Raw genomic sequence first — 17,886 nt, 5'->3', positions numbered from 1 at the left:
CGAAAGTACCTTTGTAAATTTCATATATCCATCTTTATGTGTGTTAAATTTCAGAGGATTTGGTTAACATTTTGTTTGTCAAATTGCTTGCCAAAAACAGTAGCAGATTCAGCCAAATTCTGCAGAAAAGCTGATTTTCTTGCCTACTGTGCGTCTTGATATCTTTCAGCTCAGGCCTTTGTTTTAAACCCGAAAGTACCTTTGTAAAGCTCATATATCCATATTTATGTGTGTAAAATTTTAGAGGATTTGGTTAACATTTGGTTTGTCAAATTGCTTGCCAAAAACAGTAGCAGATTCAGCCAAAAGCTGAAATTTTCTGGGTTTTCAGATTTTTGCTTCAACTTTGAGAAAGCATAACTTCCTATCCACGGCTTTGTTTTCAAAAGTTAAGCTATGTACTTAAAGCTTGTAATCCTATCTTTATAATAGGCTTTGGTTCATAAACTTTTGTTGGATTTGAGTGAGTGGAAAGTGAAGCCAAAAACCACAGCTTACTTACTGTTTGGGAAGCCATGGCTGGCCAGAGAGAGAGAGAAAGAGAGAGGTGGGGTGTTAAATGGAATTTCCAGTTGAAAAATATGTCCAGTCAGCAACTTAACCACTGATTTGGACGGCGACTTAACGGATGGACCTAATTGTGTGACATTGGATAATTAATGGAGTAATCGATTGAAATTGAAAGTTAATGGAGTAAACTGTCGAGCGCATGAAAACTAATGGAGTGACCAATAATTTCTCCTTTTAATAATTCAATTTTTGATATTTTTGAGTGATCTTAGGCGGAAGTGAATACAAATATGAGAAGGCTTTCTGCCCTCCAGAAAGGGTTGAAGGCAAACCTTGTTTGGAATACGTACATCACCTCATTTTCTCTTGGTTTCATGAGTTCACAGTAGAGCGCAGCAAGAAGAACGGTGAAGATAACTAGATAAGTAAGTCACAGACTAATTAGTTCTATGTTGGTTGTAGTTCTCCTACCTAATCTGATCTTCCTCACATTCTACTGAGAATGCCATTTATTAAAATCTAGTGTTGTTGTCTTGACCTATCTTTCATAGTCGGGTTTTCCTGGAACATTGATAACAATTGTTCTTTTTGTGCCACGTTCTATTCCTACAATGCAGGACTTTCGTAGAATTTGAAGAATTGAGTGTTGCTTATGCAAAAGGTGAGGTGCATCCTGGCGACATCAAACCGTCTTTGGCAAAAGCATTGAATAGGATACTGGAGGTAGGTTCATATGTTCATGTCATGTGTGTTCAATTTTTTTTACAGCCAATGGGATGTTCATTCTTTTATGTGTAAATCTTGGTTATTTGGCAACATGGATATGAAGTTTGAAATTTGTTGCTTAATGAATCGGTTAATGCACCAAGATGAAGTGAATCATTGACTTCAAGCTTATAGCATAGGTTTAGTACCTTCAGTTTCTTGCGTCTCATGCTTCCAAGCCTAAAAAATGTTATAGTAGAAGTTCATGGGTGAGCAGATGATCTGATTCATTAGTATTGGTTTACCTGATTATCCCTAACCCTTAAGATATAAGCTAAGGTGTTAGATATGGGGACTAAACCCCACAAAATTGTTTTGGGTGAATGTGGTTGAGACCCTAGTGTCATGAGTTCTCTGCCTATTTTCTTTGCTCGAGTTTGCTTACATATTGTTTCTGACTCTCATTTTATTCAGGTTCGGGTTTTGGTACAATTACGTTTATTTGATTCTGGACTCTGTTTTCAGTTCCTTGCTTGCTCAATGTTTAGCCATTTACTGCTATCTGCTGCCAAAGTTACTTGCTTCAACTAGTCAATATCTGTTGTCATGTTCTTGGGCTGTGATAATCTCTTATATCTATCACAACCCAAAAACATGACAACAGATCATTGTTTACTAAATCGTAAACTAGTCACATGAATAGTACAGATTGACTGGTTGTCATGTTTTTATGTTTATAACCTGGATCTTTGGGTTTTTTTTATCCCACTGTGCAGCTTAAGAAAGAGGTGTCAGAGCTGACCCTGCAACGAGACCTTGCTCAGTCTCAGGTTAAGGATCTGGTGCAAGTGCTTGGAGATGATAAACTATCACCAGTATGTATTTCTAAACTGAAGATTCCAAATTACTTCGATATGTGTTGCATGTACTAAGTTCAATTTGTTTTTATATGAATAAGCGGATATGGATCATTATTATCCCAAATTGCAAGTGCAAATTTCATGGGAAAACATTTAAATTCAACCCAAATTTTGTATCTTCTTATGTAATCTTGAAAGGACTCCTTCCTGAAATTTGCTGGAAATTGTACTGCATTTTCTATTAGATGCTAAAGCTGGAGATTGTAATGCATTTTCTATGATATGATAAACTGTATGAAATCAGGTTCTTGAGGTGTCTATAGCTTGTCGACTTGTCCTAGAGAAGCTAAAACTTCATGTCTATTATATAGATTTATGAAAATTTAAGTTCCCAAGCAACTGTAAATTTTTCCTAAGACACTATAAATTATTTGAATATTCAATTCATGATGATGATATCTTCTTTGTGCAGTTGCTTTTGGACCTAAGCAAAGCTCACCAGCTGAGGTTGTAAACAATTGTCAATGCATTTGAAATGGACATTGATGTTGATGAGTTGCTTGCTTCAAATGGAAAGAGCTTCAACTGATCATAGAATAGAGACGGTGACCCATTGTATTTGAAAAATACATTATTTTAGGAAGCATGCCAAAAAAAAAACTGGTGTGAAATCGAAATTGTGGGTGAGTTCCTTGTAGAAATCATGTAAATTGTGGGAGTTGCTTTCGTTTGTAAATTGACGAAAAAAAAATTTGAAATTTCTCAACACAAGAAAGACCATTATATTAACGGTAGGAATGAAGGACAAGTTGTTTTTAATTTGGTATTTGCTTTATAGCAGTTGTGGTAGAAATTTCTCAATGAATGTGCATGAAATAAAAGCTTAGATAACTGACATATACTTGTAATAAGCTAAGACTACCGACAAAAGAAAGAGCAACAATGACAGCAGATTTGCTAGAGCAAGATAAACACTCGTGGTAAGTTAAAGACTACTCAAAGAACAAGAGCTAACAGTGATAGCAGATTTGCTTGACCCGAACATTATCAAAAAAAGGTTAATTATTACCATGACCGTATTTCACTACGCTGAACACGTATTTCACTACGTTACTTGAAATACGTGATTTTTCACCCATAGCCGTATTTCACTATTCCGATTACATCTTATTTTACGAGATTTTTGAAAATTTTGCTTCCTGTGTGTAGTTGGTTTACAAAGTTGTATAACTTATTAAACAAGTTATACCACATTAGTATACACATTGTGATTCCAATTACTAAAATTCACAAAATGAAAATTTGTCCATCTGATATGATCATTATAGTAAAACAGGGCTATGGTATAAAATTCAACTGGATTCGGCAACGTTCGGGGCTCAATCGAAACGTTCAACCCTAATCTATCGTCACTTATCACACAGAAATGCTCTTACCGACCTCTCCGTGACCTAGTCTGGTCGATTCTTCTACACGTTAAACTCTCACATAGATGAGACGGAACCGCACATATAAAAATTTGGAGATGTTTACCTCCCAAAGATAAGGCTCCTCATAAGGAAGATTAAGCGTACAAATGTTGATTGCTTTTATCAGAACCCAATCTGTACCCGAAATACATGATTTTTCAACCATAACCGTATTTCACTATTCCGATCACATCTTATTTCACGTGATTTTTGAAAATTTTGCTTCCTATCTATAGTTGGTTCACAAAGTTGTATAACATACTAAACAAATTATACCACATTAGTATGTACGTTGTGATTCCAATGACTAAAATTCACAAAATGAAAATTCGTCCGTCCGATATGATCGTTATAGTAAAACAAGGCTATAGTTTAAAATTCAATTGGATTCGGCAACGTTCGGGGCTCGATCGAAGCATTCAACCCTAATCCATCGTCACTTATCACACGGAAACGCTCTTACCTACCTCTCCGTGACCTAGTTTGGTCGATTCTTCCACACGTTAAACTCTCACATAGATGAGACTTTACACATATAAAAATTTGGAGACATTTACCTCCTCCGTGACCTAGTTTGGTCGATTCTTCCACAAGTTAAACTCTCACATAGATGAGACTTTACACATATAAAAATTTGGAGACATTTACCTCCTGAAGACATGGCTCCTCATAGGGAAGATTAAGCGTCCAAAGGTTGACTGCTTTTATCGGAACCCAAACTTTACCTGAAATACGTGATTTTTCAACCATAACCGTATTTCACTATTCTGATCACATCTTATTTCACAAGATTTTTTTAAATTTTGCTGTCTCTCTATAGTTGGTTCACAAAGTTGTATAACCTACTAAACAAATTATACCACATTAGTATGCATGTTGTGATTCCAATGACTAAAATTCACAAAATGAAAATTCGTCCGTCCGATATGATCGTTATAGTAAAACAGGGCTATGGTATAAAATTCAACTGGATTCGGCAATGTTTGGGGCTCAATCGAAACGTTCAACCCTAATCAATCGTCACTTATTACACGGAAACGCTCTTACCTACCTTTCCGTGACCTAGTCTGGTCGATTCTTCCACACGTTAAACTCTCACATAGATGAGACAAAACCGCACATATAAAAATTTGAAGATGTTTACCTCCCGAAGACAAGGCTCCTCATAGGAAAGATTAAGCGTACAAAGGTTGACCGCTTTTATCAGAACCCAATCTTTACCCGAAATACATGATTTTCCAACCATAACCGTATTTCACTATTCCGATCACATCTTATTTTATGAGATTTTTGAAAATTTTGCTTCCTGTGTGTAGTTGGTTTACAAAGTTGTACACTTGCATATAACCTACCAAACAAGTTATATCACATTAGTAGGCACGTTGTGATTCCAATGACTAAAATTCACAAAATGAAAATTCATCCATATGATATGATCATTATAGTAAAACATGGCTATAGTATAAAATTCAACTAGATTCAACAATGTCCAGGGCTCGATCCAAGCAATCAACCCTAATCCATCGTCATTTATTATAGGAAAGCAAAAGTTAGAGTTTTAAATGTTTTTCTTCTCCAACCCAAACATATTCTTTATTTTAGAGATTTCATAATCATTCCCTAAATATTTCCCTCAAAATTTTAGAGTTTGCTGCAAATAAGTGAAATTTGGTTTTCTCCCTCACATTTGAGTTAACCAACCAAAATCTTAATGAGTAACTCATATTCTTGATTTTCAAGACAACAATCTTCCCAAAAATTAAGAAAACCAAGAATATGGGTTACTCATTCAGATAAAGTTAATTTTTTCTTTTTCATTAAGATTATTGGAATGGGTTATAAATTTTATTTTTCATTGGGTTGGGCTTTTAAATTCATATGTTTGATGTAAGGGTCATTTTCCCTTTAGTTAACTAATTAATCGATTAGCAAAAGAAAATTGCATCCGCATGCGTGATTGTAATTGAGATTATATTGTTGGCCAGAATTAATTTAGTAACTGGTATAGTGAAAACATAAAAAATAGGCTCAACACAATCTGTCGAGAGCTCTCTTCTCGTCGCAACTCCAGGCCACTGATCCCCTTCGTCATGCCTGCATGTCGCCCTCCTCGAGGTCGTTCATCCCCCCTGGTAACTCTGAGGGTTTTTTCACTCGATTTTATTTGAATTTGAGCTGGGTTCGTAGTGGAGAATCTGATTTGAGTTCGATCTTCTGTCGACAACGATCCCTCTTTGGTGTCGGCAGTGGATCGAATCCAAATGGTAGAGGTGATTTGGATTGAACTGGTTCCATTGCTGATTTCGTGATCTTTCTTCTTGGTGATGACAACATCGCTACTGGAAAAAAACACTTAGGAGACGGAACACTGTTTCGTAACCTAAGTTGGTATTTAGGCGACGGAAATAAATTTCGCCTCTAAAGTTCTACTTAGGAGACTGAACAGTATACTTAGAAGACGAAATATTTTATAAATAATAAGAAATAAAAAATATTTATATCTTAGGCGATAGAACAGTGTTTCGCCTCCTAAGTTACACTTAGGAGATGGAACTAATTACTTAGGAGACAGAATTATTTTTTTTACAAACAAATAAAATAAAAAACCACTTTGGCGACAAAATTATAATATTCCGTTTCCTACGTATTGGAAAATTTTAACGGCAATTTTTCCGCTAAAAATTTCAAAAAAAATCAAACCAATTTTTAAAAGTTTCATTAATAAAAGGTAAGAAAATTTGAAAATACTCTTACATTGTGTTTGGATGAAGATATTTTAATTTTCATAGAAATTTCAAAATCATGAGAAATACAATTTCATGAATTTAAATTCCATTAATTGAGACTTCCATTGTTTGGATTTCATGATGTAGAGTTTTAAAATAACAAGAATTTGTATTTAGACTAATCTCAGCTGAGGGAATTGACAAATAACATCTATTTTGTAAGAAATTCAAGTAGGGAATTTAAACTCCTAAATTCCATGATTATTTTCCCGTGGAAATTGCTAATTCCACAGGATAAGAATCCAAACAAGGGAAACAGTATCAAGAAATTGGGAATTCCTTATTTTTAATTAAATTCCCGGAAATTCACCCGCATCTAAACACACCGTTACTAATAGCATATTTAAGAATATTTAAGAATTTTTCGAAAGTGAAAGTTCAATTTATATTTCATTCCTTTTTTTGTTGTTGTTAAACATATTTAATTCCTTTTTTTTTTGTTAAGCATATTTCATTTCTTTTTTTTTGTCAAGTATAATTCTTTCCATTAATAATCAAGACTAAAAAAGTTTGATGGATTACATGTGATGTAGATTTTTAATGACTGCATTTAATGGTTTATTGAGGAACTTTTTTGAAATAATTTTAGACACCTAGGCGACGAAATTGGTAGGTTCCGTGGCTTTAACTTTTAAGTTCTGCAAAGTTAGGCTCTTCTGCCAAAAATTAGGAACAATTTTCAAAACGATTTCAGTAGGCGACGAAATTGGTAGGGTTTTGTTGTCTTAAGTGCCAAAAATTTAGGCGGTCAAAACTTCCGCCCAAAAATTTGGGACAATTTTCAAAACTATTTCATTTTAAAATTTGAAGTCTCATGTTTTCTCTCTCTTCCACTATATTTGTTCCTCTTGTTCTCTCTCCCACAGTCCCAGTACTTCTTCCTCAAAAAGTCCCACTTCTTCTTCCTCAAAAACCTAGCCGCCTCAACATCACCATCACCCACCCCTCCTCGACGCCGTCCAACTCCTTCACCCGCCTCTGATAGTCGAACCCGACACCAAATCGTTATCTACACCCTCGACATCGTCGACGAGTGAGGTAATGTACGGATCCGCGTATATCCGGTCGGGTATGTGGTTTTGCAGTGGGAAATCGTGTATTTAGTCTAAATTATTATAGGTGTATGTGGTTTTGTAGTAGGAAATCGTCTCCGGTCGGGTTCATGATGTACATGGTCTGGAGGTTAGGACTAGCCAAAGTCGAGGTTGAACGGTTGTGGTCTGGCGACAACGTTGGACGGCGACGTTGGACGGTGCTGGGTTATGGTTTTTATTTCTGGATTTAGAGTTGGATGATAGTTTTGGTTTGAGATTGATAGTTTTGGTGGTGGTGGTGGTGGTATTTGAGCTCAGTGGCTGGGTTGGGACCGATCTAAACGAAAACAAAGAAACCAAAACGAAAAAAAAATTAAACTAAAACAAAAAAAGAAAATAATTGAAAATGAATAAAAAAAAAGAAAATGAATAATTAGAATGAAAGGAATTGAGTAGAAAAAGAAAAATAAACTGAAAAGAAAAAGAAAAGCCTAAAATAATAGGAATAAAATCTGTCACTTAAGCTCTTAGGAGACAGATCTATGTCTGTTGCTTAAGCTCGTAGGAGATGAATGTTATTCCATCGCCTAAGAGCTTCTTAGGAGACGAAACTTCAAATTTCGTCGTCTAATCACTTACTTGTCGGCAGTTACCCGACTGAACTTAGCCGACAGAGGTTCTGTCACCTAAGAACTTAGGAGACGAATTTTCCGTCTTAGGAGATGAAATCATTCCATCTCTTAAGTGACTTTTTCCAATAGTGGTATTAGTGACAAAGACTTGGATATCAACGGTTTGGTGGCCAAGCTTAGGTGCTGTGGAGTCCAAGGGTTGTTGGCTAGCTAGTCTGGTTCCAGCCTGGGAAAGGCTGCTAACGGCGGGCGACATCATGTTAATGGTGCTCATCCCTTTGGGTGCCTATAGTGAAAGGAATTGGGCCTGGGCCAGTTGTGTTAGGGTTTGGAGGCTTTGGTTTGGAGATCACTCCTTCTTCTGCTAGCTCGTATGTGGTCACATTCCTGTTATAGGCTGTTTCTAGTTTTACTTCGAATAAGTTAGTTCTTCAAAATAAAGGAGATTTTTCTTTTTGTCTTTTTGGTTACTTTGTTTGGAGTGATATGCTTAGGGTTTACAATATAGAAATTACTTAGGGTAGCTTTGGTTTCTTAGGTAAATTTGCATGATTCAATATCTAACGTTTGTCTACAAGGGTGGATCGTGTTCATGTTGTACTCTTATTATCAGTTACCAATATATATTGCTAACGTCCATTTATTAACAAAAAAAACTAGTATAGTGAAAGAATGCAATTACTGTTTCGGGAGGAATTATTACGAGAATGATAGATAATAAGGAGAAAAGAGAATCATCATCTTATTCATTGATAGAAGCCCTTATTTAGGGATTACATAGCACCATAAGGTGTTGTATAAGGAAATATATCTTTGATATTCTATCTCTATATAGAATTGTGATTCCTTTTTTGACTAGCATTAGACCAAGACACACACATGTGGAATATTCTTGCAACACTCCCTTGTGCCGCGCATCTTCATGTTGATGGGTGCATAACATGTTGCCTCATTAAAAACCTTGCCAAGTAACAAAAACCCTGTGGGAAAAACAAAACTTTGGCCAAAGAACAAAAAGAGCACAACGCACCATTGCTACTTCATCGAGAACTTGAACATGTAACGCTCCCCCCTGATAAATAACTTAATCGAAGAGACTTGATAACTTTCGCATTCCAATACTCTTCACATGCTTCTCAAAAGTAGACTTAGTAAATAATTCTGTCACATTTCCTCCGGAACTCACTTTGTTCACTTGGATGTTGAGGAATGCTTATTGTTGTTGGTTGTAGAAGAACTTAAGTGAAATATGTTTTGTATTGTCACCCTTGAAAAAACCAAGCTTCTTTAGCTCAATACAAGCTGCATTGTCTTCATAAATGCACGTAAGTTTATAGGTTGTAGATCTTAGTCCACTAGTTACTCTAATGTGTCCAATGATTGATCTCAACCATAAACATTCACGAACAGCTTCATGTAGAACAATGATCTCTACATGATTTGATGATGTCGCTACGAGTGTCTGCTTTGAAGACCTTCAAGATATCGTCATATTTCTAATGGTAAATACATAACCAGTTTGAGAACATCCCTTATGCGGATCAGACAAGTATGTTGCATCAACGAAACCTACCAACACATTGTTTGGTGTTTCGCGGCGGTGGCGGTTGTCCCGTCACCGATCCAATCGGTACCGTGATCCTCTGGTGTCGCAATTCCATCTGCGGTCTTTGATTCTTCGTACGAAAAAAACAATCCCAAGTCAATGGTGCCTTTGAGATTCCGAAAGATATTCTTTACACCATTCCAATAACATTGGGTTGGCGCAGAGCTAACTCTAGCTAACAAGTTCACTGAGAAGGTAATGTCTGGTCGAGTGGATTCAGCCAAGTACAATAATGCACCTATTGCACTAAGGTAAAGAACCTCTAGTCCTAGAACCTCTTCGTATTCATCTTTTAGACGGAATAGATCTTTCTTTATAGACTTCAATCAATCAGGGGAGTGCTAACAGGGTGCATCTTGTCTATATTCAATCGCCTAAACATCTTTTGGACATGCAGACTAGTGGATAAGAATTCCACAAACTCGGTGCTCTAGCTCAAGGCCTAGGAAAAATCGAGTCTTCCCGGCCAAGATCATTCATCTCAAACTCGGATTTCAGATAAGCTGTGGTTTCTCTTATCACATCAAGAGTACCGATTATATTCATGTCATCGACATTGGCAGCTACTATTGCTAATTCGGAACTTGTTCTCTTTATGAACACGCAAGGGCAGAGTTCATCGTTCTTATATCCCTTCCGAATCAATTAGTCACTTAGACGAGTATACCACATTCGTCCGGATTGCTTCAATCCATAAAGTGAGCGTTGCAACCTTATAGTAAACGCACTTCGTGGTTTAGAGTCACTTGATTTAGGCAATGAAATACCATCTGGTACTTTCATGTATATCTCTGAATCTAGATCCCCATAGAGATATGCCGTAACCACATCCATAAGTTGCATGCTCAGCTTTTCGGACACTACCAAACTGACTAAGTAGCGGAAAGTTTAACATCCATTACGGGAGAATATGTTTCCTCGTAATCTATTCCAGGGCGTTGTGAGACACCTTGCGCCACAAGGCGGACCTTATACCGAAACACCTCATTCTTCTCATTACGCTTTCTAACGAAGATCCATTTATGTCCTACACACTTTACCACTTGACGGAGTTAACACTACTGGGCCAAAGACTTGTCTCTTTGCTAGATAATCTAGTTTTACCTGGATCACATCTTTTCATTTAGGCTAATCTGCTTTACGTTGACACTCTGTAACAGAGCGTGGTGCGATGTCATTGTGCTTTTTGATCTCTTGAGCCACGAAATACGTAAATACATCATCAACGTGCATGGATGATCGATCATAACACATTGAGATTTCTTTGTTCTCTGATATCAACAAAGACCTTGAGACGTCCTCCATGGATAACAACATCGATTTATGGACATAACTATAGTCAGAAACAATCTCGTGAGAAGGATTCTCAACATCAATGATTAATGGATTGGACTACGCCTTGTTCATCCGTTTTTTTCTCGAACGCGTGTCAACTGAACCAAATTGCCTCCCCCTTTTCCTTTGAGGAGCCACGGCCTCCACCCCTCCACTAGGGTCGGCGACAGTGCCGAAACCCGGGGTGGTCCTGCCCTTTAAAGGCACTTCTAGCCTTGCAGGTACATTTGCAGCTAGTATATCTGATCTCGTCACTTTCGCAATCTCAGAGAAAGAGTTAAGCATCGAATCTGCTACATTCTGAAGATTGAGAATAAGTTTCACTTTACTTTCTGTTTGTGAGGTGCGAGGATCATAATGAGACAGAGTGAGGACAAACCACAATAATTCATGTCGTTCCACTTAAACACTTGTTTTCTTATCTCCCCCTAACGATAAAAAGACTATCTCATCAAAGTGACAATCGGTAAACCTTGCCGAGAAGAGATCTCATCAAAGGATGTTAACTTTACTTATGGTGATGTTGCTGCTATTAGTTTCAACCTCTTTTGCACAAGCTGTCTGAGAGACTTTTTCTTGTCGTTTGTTATTTGTTTAGTCGTTTCGTATAAAAAAATGTTAAAAAAAATTGTGATTGTTCAAAAAACAGCTCTTCATTTGACTGGGTCCTATAAACCACTATTTGGATAAAAGATAACGTTGGGTGATAAATGTGAAGATTGTCTATCATTTTCGCTGAAGAGTAGTTTAAGGCTGGCGTTCGGGCCCAAAAACCTAGAAAAACCGGAAAAAAAGCCCGTTCAGTCCCTATCAGGTGGGTCAAATTGAGAGGAGTTCTGTTCAGGCCACAGACCGGCCCGTTGACTTTCAGTTTTGTTCGGGCTCGATCCTGGACCGAAAGCCCGTTCAGGCACGACACACATAATTTTTGCCACGCGTCAACATATTATTGGTCCATATATTTTTTTATAAAAAAAACACCCTATCTCTGCGCCTCAACTCTTTTCTGAGTCTTCTCTGCGCCTCTTTTCTCTTTCTCTCTATCTCTTCTCTTCTAACACTTAAAGCAAAAGCCACAAAACCCAGAAGAAGATCTCGTTCCTATTCATCAAGATTTGGCCATGGACACCAGAGCTGTTGTTCCTCCACAACCTAGAGGTATTCATCGATTTTGATATCACCGAAGTGCTTGTTTCTCTTTTCTGGTTCGTTATTCTTTGTGGGTTTCGTGGTTTTGGTTTAGATGCGCAATAAAAGTTGTTCAATTTTGTCTGGATTTCTTGAAGTAATTGTCATTTCTATCGTATTTGGACTAATGAGTTTTAGACTTTTAGGATGATGTGTAGTTCTTGATGGGTTTTGTATCAGTAGAAGAAAGATTGTTTAAAGTGATGGGTGATGATGCTTGAATTGTAGGCTTGTAGCTTGAATTGGGGATTGTCTCAAGGATTAGTATGTTAGGAAATTGTTTGTGGCACTCATTGCATGGAGTTTGATCAATTTAGCTGATCAAATGATCGTTGCTGGCGCAAATACTGTAGAAGCATACTGCTTATTCATTTTTATGCCTTTGGGTACTTCCAAGTTTCTTTCCTCCTTTAAAGATTGCACTCCCTGAATATGTTTATTGTTGGCTGCTCAGGGCTAAGGCAAAACTAGTTAATGCTTGTGAATGGAATCCTCTTGGTGTTGAGGCTCTGCGGAGAAATGTACAAGCCAATTCTATGAGTGATCGATGCATCATTCTTTAAGGAGATAACCGGACAACTGCACCAGGTTTGTATCTTGTATATCCTTTCTTGCAAATAGGAGTAGTAAAGAAATTGTACTTTTAAGTTGGTACATAATGGTTTTTTAGGTGAATAACTGGGTTGCTGCACATGTTTCATTTTTAAGATCATGTCAGAAGGATTCATCTTAATGCAAGGTTGATAGTTTACAAGTAAAAGTAGGTAGAACAATAAAATGATGAAAATGATAATAGTATTAGTTCTGTTATTCAAACTATAACTTGGATATATACATTTGTACATACATTTTAAGCTTTTAATATCAATCCGTTTTTGGTCCGTTCAAGAGTTATTTCTTCCTCCCTTTGCAATTCTCACCTTCTATTTACTTGTGTTTCCACTATGGAGAAAGTAAGCATTCATTATTGGTCTTTTTTTTTGCGATTTTAAGCTTAAGCCTTTGAAGTTAATAGTTACTAGTCTTCGAGATGACGAAGTTATATTGGAATTTGGGGAGAACACAGACTGAAAGTCGGAATCTGATTTTATGCTTATTACACCAAACATAAAAGCAAGACAGAGTGAATATTGTAAGCTACGATCTATTGCAACTCCTGGTAATCTACAAGGTGAGTCTTTATATCTATCAAGTTTTGTTTTACAAATAAATTGAAATTAAAGCTGTGCCATATATAATTGCTTTTGTATGATTACAACGTTTCGCTGTTCACATGTCTTGCTTTATCTATTGATGTTCTGCTGTAGATTTACCTAAGATTCGTTTTATGTCTGTTTTGCAGATTTTTATAGCTTAGGCATGTGCAAAGAGAGTTGTAATGGTACATGCCACACATATGTAATGTCTTCCTGATTAAGTACATGTTGTTCCAGCTGATACTGGCCTAAGAGAAAACTTATGTCACAGCATTCCCAAGTGACTTTGGTTCTTCGCCTGGCTCTTGTTCCATCTACTTATTATCATGTTGGGTCTTTGGCAGTTGTACTTGGCCTCAGATTGGCTGTAATAGTTTTTAGCTGTTGAATGTTGCTTTGAATTTGGTCTGCAATGCTGATGTTTTGGATTTGATATGTTTTCTATTTGATTCTCTAGAGTTGAATGATATAAAAGTAAAGTAAAACTGTCATAATACTGTTTGGGCCCGAAAAAAGCCCGAAAGCCCAAATAAAGGTGATCAGGCCGGGTTCAGTCAGGCTGAAAAATTAAAAAGGCCTGACCCGACCTAACCCGAGTTTTTCATGTTTCATATCGGGTTTTCTAAAAACCCGAACCGGCCCGACCCGAGCCCAGCCTTATCAGTAGTCCCACGCGGTTTACTTGAGCCCCCAGAGTAGGCCAGTATGAACATCAAATGACTCTCCCTTTCCGAAAAAGGTAATTGTGTTAGAAAGACTATAACATAAAAAGAAACTTCTATAATATATGATCAAGGCTTCATGCGGCATTCAATACATTCAACCATGCAACCTAACTTGTTGAGATATTTAGCATGAAAATTTATATCTACTCCACTGCTTACAACTCCAAATTCTCCATATTTTCAAAAAATACCACAAATTCTCCATCTTTTCAAAAAATACTCCAAATTCTCCATTCTATTCAGAGTTCAAGACGAATTAAATTCATAGGGGCTAGCCACTAGCTCGATCGAGAGACTCTGGAACGTTATTCTTAGTCCTTTCATCAGTTTCATGTCCACCACCACCATGCAGCTGAACCACCTCTGCTTCGTTTTGCCACCAGACGACTTCGACGATATCGAGCCACCGGACCAAGAAAACCACCACAATCCCACCAAGGAGTTGGAGATCAGAAAGAATCATACCCGTCATGAATGCATGAGTCATCTTCGTTCTTTTGTCAAAGACTCGTTCTGCAGGCTCTACGACCTGAAATGGATCAATCTGTGTCACTATGACACGAGAAAGAGTCGACACCGACACCATTCTGGGGTGTTTCAGGACATGGATGGGATAGAGCTCAAGGACAAGGTCCGAGGAGACAACCCGAGGATCTTCAGCTTCTCGGAGCTTTATATTGGTTCCAATGGTTTCAGTGAGGAACAAGTTTTGGGGAGTGGAGGGTTTGGGAAAGTTTACAGAGCTGTTCTGCCTAGTGATGGAACTGTTGTTGCTGTGAAGTGCTTGGTAGAGAGAGGAGAGCGGTTCGAGAAGACGTTTGTGGCGGAGTTGCTGGCTGTGGTTCATCTTCGTCACCGGAATCTTGTCCGGCTAAGAGGGTGGTGTGTTCATGAGAAACAGCTCTTTTTGGTTTATGACTACATGCCAAACCTTAGCCTTGACCGTATACTTTTCAGGAGACCTGAGAATATGGGGTCTCCAGCAGCAGTGCCTCTCAATTGGGAGCGTAGAAGGAAAATAATCGGTGGCTTGGCAGCAGCGCTTTACTATCTCCACGAACAGCTGGAAACTCAGATCATTCACCGGGATGTCAAGACGAGTAATGTGATGCTTGATTCACATTTCAATGCTCGGCTAGGCGACTTTGGCTTGGCACGGTGGCTGGAACATGAGATTGAGTACGAGATAAAGACACCATCTATGCAAAACCACCAGTTTCGGCTAGCAGAAACGACTAAAATTGGTTGAACAATCGGGTATCTGCCACCGGAAAGCTTCCAGAAACGAAGCGTGGCTACTGCGAAGTCTGATGTTTTCAGCTTTGGGATTGTTGTTATGGAGGTGGTGTCAGGCAGAAGGGCAGTGGATCTCACTTGTCCAGACGATCAGATCATATTGCTCGACTGGATCCGGAAGCTGTCTGATGAAGGGAAGCTTTTACAAGCAGGGGACAATAGGATTCCAGACAGGTCTTATCAGCTTGTTGACATGGAGTATCAGTTGCATCTTGCACTTCTATGCACACTTCAAAATCCGCAGCTGCGACCAAACATGAAATGGGTTGTGGAAGCACTTTCAGGCAACGTTCATGGCAAATTGCCGGGCCTTCCATCGTTTCAGTGCCAGCCTCTCTACATCTCTCTATCCTCTGCCAGTAATTCTAGCACGAGGTACACAATAGCCTCCACAACAGCAACTTTTGCATCATCTATTCTATCTAACTATGTGACAGCCACCGGAGAAACAATATATGCAACTGCTGAAAATGGAAGCAGTCGAAGGAGTGAGGTCAGCTCGACTGAAAGCTTCCCACAGAAGAAAGCAACATTTCCTGTGGTTGAAACTCCAAGAGAAATATCCTTCATGGAGATCATATCTGCGACAAATAATTTCGCAGATTCTCAGAGGGTAGCAGAGCTGGACTTTGGGACAGCCTACCAGGGGTTTCTCAACAACCGCCATCATGTCCTGGTAAAACGGCTTGGCATGAAGACTTGCCCTGCATTGCGGGCAAGATTCTCAAATGAACTTCAAAACTTGGGAAGGCTCCGTCACAGGAACTTGGTTCAGCTCCGTGGTTGGTGCACTGAGCAAGGAGAAATGCTCGTTGTCTATGATTATTTAGCTGATCGCCTTCTAAGCCACCTACTGTTCGTAAAGACTACAGATTTGGCAATTCAATCCTGCAATGGCGTCACAGATACAACATTATCAAATCACTTGCTTCTGCGATTCTTTATCTCCACGAGGAATGGGACGAACAAGTTATACACAGAAACATTACATCTTCTGCTGTTATTCTTGATCCAGACATGAATCCAAGGCTCAGTTCTTTCGCACTTGCTGAATTCTTGACACGGAACGACCATGGGCATCATGCAGTTACTGACACAGGCAAATCTGCTCGAGGGATTTTCGGTTACATGTCACCTGAATGTATGGAATCTGGAGAAGTGACCACAATGACCGACACTTACAGCTTTGGTGTAGTAATGCTTGAGGTCATCACCGGAAAGATGGCAGTTGATTTTCGGCGGCCTGAGGTGCTACTGGTCAAGAGGGTTCATAAATTTGAGGCCCGCACAAAGACTTTTAAGGAAATGGCAGATATTAGGTTGAATGGAGTGTACAATCTGAAGGAGCTGATGAGACTGTTTAAACTAGGACTTGCTTGTACACGCTCCAACCCTCGATTAAGACCGAGCATGAGGCAGATTGTACAGATACTTGATGGGAATGACAAATGTTTGGCAGAAATATGCAGAAAAGAGGAGAGTATGGAAGAATGGAAACGAGTGAATGATTCTGCTCTGTCGCTTATTAAGAGGATCCAAGCTCTAGGAATACAATGATACTCACCCGGGCAGCAGCATGAGAGTGAGCACGTAGAAAAGTTGCAGGATGTTCTGTAATGGGAAAAATTATTTTCTCTTGTCACCTTTTAGCTTTAGAAACTTAGATATTGTGTGGCAGAGTAACGCCGTTAATGTCTTCCATATGTATATTTCTGAGGAATAAGGAAAAATCAATGTTTGCTAATAAATAAAGTTAACAATGATAACAATAATTAAAAGAACAGAAACTCGCAATGCAATCATACTCTCCATATATTAGCAATCATGATGATTCATAAGAAAACCTTTACAGAATTCATAGATGATCCAAAGATGGCACAACACCTAAACTGTTTCATACAAATCTTATGAGGCTTTTGGGAATATACATGCAGTAACGTATCATCTGACCTCAATTGTACATGTAAAAGCTAGAGAGAAAGTTTAGAGAAGAAGATAAGGCTGCAAATGAAAGATTGAGATTAATGCAAGAATCTGAGGTTACAAACTTATATACAGCTGAAAGATAAACAAATATAGAGCCAACGCTGCTTAGAATAAGCTAAATAAGCTAATTAACTAAACAGGTTTATTGTAATTAGCTTAAGTAAGCACAGACTAATAACTAATTAGAGCTCATAGTCTAACACCCTTCCTCAACTTGATGGGAGGGAAGAAGCATCAAGTTGCTGCAGAGATGGTTAGTCATCGATAGATTAATTTGGTAGATCAACAAGATTGGAGCTAGATAGAGCCAGTTATTTTAACACAACAACCTGCATGTGCATGGTTACTCATATGATCCAGTATTCAACACACAATATGCAAAGTTGCAAACTGAGAAATTAAAGCTTCATAGTTCACTATTAGTTAAATACATGTATATCTTCTTCCTTGCGTACTTTCCTTTGATTTTTCTACTTGGAGTATGAGTAACAGATTCTTAGGCTCTTAGCTGTACAGNTAAATCGCATATATATATATATATATATATATATATATATA

General features: G+C 38.1%; 1 pseudogene; it reads left to right on the top strand.

Moving 5' to 3' along the window:
• The first annotated feature begins 14,392 nt into the window (after window positions 1-14,392).
• Window positions 14,393-16,899, top strand: LOC101308671 (annotated as a pseudogene).
• Window positions 16,900-17,886: the final 987 nt, after the last annotated feature.

The sequence above is a fragment of the Fragaria vesca genome, linkage group LG4, assembly GCF_000184155.1.
Source record: "Fragaria vesca subsp. vesca linkage group LG4, FraVesHawaii_1.0, whole genome shotgun sequence".
Classification (NCBI taxonomy): domain Eukaryota; kingdom Viridiplantae; phylum Streptophyta; class Magnoliopsida; order Rosales; family Rosaceae; genus Fragaria; species Fragaria vesca.
Note: the sequence above shows the minus strand (reverse complement) of the source record. Positions and strands in the feature narration are given on the sequence as shown.